General features: G+C 45.6%; 1 protein-coding gene across 2 annotated transcripts in view; it reads left to right on the top strand.

Moving 5' to 3' along the window:
- LOC126980683 (tumor protein p53-inducible protein 11-like) overlaps positions 1-5,000 on the top strand; it is a 76,700-nt gene that overhangs the window by 29,910 nt on the left and 41,790 nt on the right. The gene's annotated exons all lie outside the window — the stretch shown is intronic.

Below are 5,000 nucleotides of genomic sequence, written 5' to 3' on the forward strand. Positions count from 1 at the left end.
ACACTATTACTAAACTCATAAAACTACTAATCCATGCATATACTACCTCCACGACCTCCACCACAGCCGTATCAGATTTCTGTGTGTGTGTGTGTGTGTGTGTGTGTGTGTGTGTGTGTGTGTGTGTGTGTGTGTGTGTGTGTGTGTGTGTGTGTGTGTGTGTGAGGCCGGGAATGGTTGACAATATGGGCGTAGTGAACGAGAGAGAGAGAGAGAGAGAGAGAGAGAGAGAGAGAGAGCACTCACCTAATTGGAAGAGAGAGGCGAGGGATCACGTAGTCAGGTTATTAAGAACAAACTAGTGGTCGAAGAGGAAGAGGAGGAGGAGGAGGAGGAGGAGGAGGAGGAGGAGGAGGAGGAGGAGGAGGAGGAGGAAGAGGGGGAGGAAGAGGGGATGGATTCTTTCTCAACATGCAAAAATAAACATTCCCTCCGGTGTGTGTGTGTGTGTGTGTGTGTGTGTGTGTGTGTGTGTGTGTGCAAGGGTTGAGATGCGTAAAAAGGTGATGGTGTATTGATGGTGGTAATGATGGTGGTGGTGGTGATGGTGATGAAGATGGTGATGGTGGTGATGTTAGTAATTGATGATGTACTGGTGGTTGTGGTGGTGATGATGATGATGATGGTGGTGATGGTGATGATGGTGGTGGTGGTGATGTTTGGTCTATAACAGGTGGACTGACATCTCTTAATTACCTTTCTCTCTCTCTCTCTCTCTCTCTCTCTCTCTCTCTCTCTCTCTCTCTCTCTCTCTCTCTCTCTCTCTCTCTCTCTCTCTCTCTCTCTCTCTCTCTCATTGTATAGCGAAGAGGAAGAGGAGTCACAAAGTCTTCCTCCTCCTCCTCCCCCTCCTCCTCTAATTGCTGAGTAGAAGACACAAGATTAATAATTAGTCTCCCACAAGCCTTCATTAATTGGTAATCCGCCCATCATTATCTCCATCATCATCATCATCATCATCTCTATTTTTTTTTCTTATTGATATTGTTATTGTGTTGGTATTGTGTTTTAGAGAGAGAGAGAGAGAGAGAGAGACGTGTCAGGTCGCCTTGTCTAGAGATTACCTTGTCTTTGCCACCGTCAAATACACACACACACACACACACACACACACACACACACACACACACACACACACCATCATCGACCTTCCTCACCACCTCATCCACCTTCCTCTTCTCCTCTTCCTCCTCCTCCTCCTCCTCTTCCTCTTCATTCACTTTCTCATTCCATTCTTCCTCTTTCTTTTCCACTCACTTCCCCCGTTTCTCATATCATCCACCCCTCCTCCTCCTCCTCCTCCTCCTCCTCCTCCTCCTCCTCCTCCTCCTCCTCCTCTTCCTCATTTCACTTACCTTTTCTTTCGTTTCTTTCTTGACCGTGCAAATATCATAACGGAGAGAGAGAGAGAGAGAGAGAGAGAGAGAGAGAGAGAGAGAGAGAGAGAGAGAGAGAGAGAAGGTAACGCTCCAGGTAAACAGAGGATGGAGGAGTCGATATGATTAATCAGTGTGACAGGTGTACATATATCCTCCTCCTCCTCCTCCTCCTCCTCCTCCTCCTCCTCCTCCTCCTCCTTCTAACCTCCCTTCCCTAGATTCCCTCACTCTCTCCTCATAAGCATCCCTCGTTCCCTCCTTCTCTCTTCTTCAATCTCTTCTACTTTCTCCTCTCCTTCCTTTTCCTCTTCTCCTCCCCCTTCCTCCGTCTCCTCTACCTCTTGTTTCTCTTCTCTCTCCCTCTTCTTTTCCCTCGTCCCATTCTCTCTCTTCATAATTCTCCTTCCTCCATTCACTATTCTCTTTTTCTTGGTTTTCTTGTCCTATCTTTTCTTCTCTCCCTCTTTACCTCTCCCTCCCTTTCCTCTACCTCTCTTCTCCCTTCTCTCCCTGCCACTCTCTCTCCTCACTCTTATTGCCCTTCTTTTTTTTTCCCTGTATTTTTTTTTCCTTTTTCCTTTATATCTCACATCAGTTTCTCTTCTCTACCTCTTGAACTCTCCTTCCCTACCTTTCCTCTACCTCTTCTCTACCTCCCCATCTCTTTTCTCTCTTCTTTTTTTCTGTTTCCTGTTTGTTTTTCCCTTTTTCTCTATACTCATCCTCCTTATCTCTTTCATCCTCTCCTTCACCTTCATCTTCTTGCCCTTTTCCCTCCCTCTCCTCCACCTCTCCTCTACCTCCCCATCTCTTTTCTTTCTTCTTTATTTTGTTCCCTGTTCGTTTTTCCCTTTTTCTCTATACTTCATCCTCCTTACCTCTTTCATCCTCTCCTTCACCTTCATCTTCCTGCCCTTTTCCCTCCCTCTCCTCTACCTCTCCTCTACCTCCCCATCTCTTTTCTTTCTTCTTTTTTTCTGTTCCCTGTTTGTTTTTCTCTTTTTTCTCTATACTTCATCCTCCTTACCTCTTTCATCCTCTCCTTCACCTTCATCTTCCTGCCCTTTTCCCTCCCTCGCCTCCACCTCTCCTCTACCTACCCATCTCTTTTCTTTCTTCTTTATTTTGTTCCCTGTTTGTTTTTCTCTTTTTCTCTATACTTCATCCTCCTTACCTCTTTCATCCTCTCCTTCACCTTCATCTTCCTGCCCTTTTCCCTCCCTCTCCTCACTCTCTACCCCTTCCCCCTCCCCCGCTCTCCCTCACTCACTCACGCGCCATTGAAGTCCTTGAGTCGAGGCTTCAGCCCCCTCGAGAGTGTTATTTTGCCCTCGAAGCCCATAATGAGATTCACGCAGCGACCTCTTCCTTCTCCTACGACGCCTGGAGGAGGAGGAGGAAACATGGAAAAGTGGACGAGCAGGCAGCAGAAAGCTTATTGGCTTCTTGCGAGGCTTCCTGATTTTAGAGACTTAATCCTTCCCTCAATCCACAGGAGAGGCTTGAGGGAAGGATTGAAGCACTTCTGTACGTACTCGTGGATGCGTTTAGTTCATTCCCGAAGCAGCGAAGTGAAGGTCAATGAGATTCTTAAAGGAGTTGATTGTTTCCGCACTAACTACTCCTGCAGGAAGGTTGTTGCAGTAGCGGACGACTCTGTTCGAAAAATAACTCCTGCCGATATCCGTAAAACATCGCCTGGCTTGAATTGTTTTACTGTTGTTTTTCTTGTTCGCGGGTTTGTTTGTAGGAGGGAGGAGGAGGAGGAGGAGGAGGAGGAGGAGGAGAAAGAGGATTGTATTAGAAGGAGGGAATAAAATAGAGGATGAGTAGGAAGAGGAAGATAGAGGAAGGTTATAGGAGGAGGAGGAGGAGGAGGAGGAGGGGGAGAAAGAAGAGAGTATTGCAGTTGAAGGGGGGAAGAGATCGGGGGAAGGAGATGAAAAGGAGAAGTACTGTTAGAGGAGAAGATTGAGGTTGCTTCGAGGGGGAGGAGGAGAAGGAGGAGGAGGAGGAGGAGGAGAGTTATAGTAGTAGAAGAGGGGAGGAAAAAGGGGGATGAGAAGGCAGAGGAAGATAAGGAGTAGGAGGAGGAGGAGTAAGAAGGAAAGGATGAAGGGGAGGTAGTGGAGGAGGTGGAGGAGGTGGAGGATGAAAGAAGGAAAAAGAGAGAGAGAGAGAGAGAGAGAGAGAGAGAGAGAGAGAGAGAGATAGAACATTAGTAAACAATAATAATGATAATAATAATGATGATGACTATTGAAAAAAGAAATACAATAGGAAAAGAAAAAAAGCATGAATAAGCAAAGAGAGAAGAGGAAGAAGGAAAAGAAGATTACACGGAGGAGGAGGAAGAGGAGGAGGAGGAGGAGGAGGAGGAGGAGGAAACAAGCTTACCATTCCCGTGTCATACTTGTTTTTCCTCTCCATCACCCGCGAGAGAGAGAGAGAGAGAGGGAATCATTTTCTTTATTTACATTGAGTTCGACCAGTGAGTAGGAGGAGGAGGAGGAGGGGGAGAGGGTGGAGGAGGAGGAGGGAGATAACACTCGCTTTCGTGGGATTGATATAATTGAAGTCACATTAAAAGCAATGCAGGAGAAGAAAACATGGAAACAAGGAAAACATGGACAAGCAGGCAGCGGAAATCCTGTTGGTTTATCGCAAGGCTGCCTGCTTTCAATTATTCAACCAATTCTTCAACCACGGGAGTGACCTGTGGGATGGATTAAAGAACATGTGTACCTGCTCTTGGATAACGTTCAGTTCACTCCAGCGTTACCAAATTATCGTACTTAGGCACTCAGCGCATCGTACTTCCCGGTTTCTGACTCACAAATATCGTAAACAAACACCAATAAGTAACGCTTTTAATGATAACTTTAACTAGAACCTCGTTATCTGTGTGGGTACGACAGTTTTGGGCACTGGAACTGATAAATGTGATGTTTTGAGTACGATAATATGGTGACGCTGGTTCACTCCCGATGCAGCAAAGTGACGATCAAAGCGATTCTTAAAGACGGAAGGAAGAAAGGAAGAAAGGAAGCAAGGACGGAAGGACGGAAGAAAATATGCAACAGGAAAAGCAATATAGGATAAGGAAGACAAGAAGAAAGACATAAAAGAAGAAAGTGAGCCACAGGAGAACATAAGAATAACGAACCGCGTGAAGGATCCTGTCTCCGCCACTCTGACTGACTGACTGACTGACTGCGTGACTGACGGATCCTCCCCCCCCCCCCCTCCCCGTCACTTTCACTATCTATATGGAACAGAGAAAAGGAGGAAGAAAGAAAGGAAAAGAAGGGTAAATACAAGGAAGCCAAAAAAAACGAAGGAAGGAATAGAAGAAATAAATAAAGGAAAGAGAGAAGGATAGAAGAAAATAAGAAAGAGTGTTAAGAGAGTTGGAACGATAAGGAAAAAAAGAAGGAAGGAAAGGAAGGAAAAGAAGGGTAGCTATTAGGAAGTCGAGAAGGAGCGAATGAAGGAATAGAAGAAATAAATAAAGGAAAGAGAGAAGGATAGAAGAAAATAAGAATGAAGAAAAGAATGGTAAGAAAGTCGGAACGATAAGGAAAAAAAGAAGGAAGGAAAGGAAGGAAAAGAAGGGTAACT

Source organism: Eriocheir sinensis, chromosome 4 (genome assembly GCF_024679095.1).
Source record: "Eriocheir sinensis breed Jianghai 21 chromosome 4, ASM2467909v1, whole genome shotgun sequence".
NCBI classification, from domain to species: Eukaryota; Metazoa; Arthropoda; class Malacostraca; order Decapoda; family Varunidae; genus Eriocheir; species Eriocheir sinensis.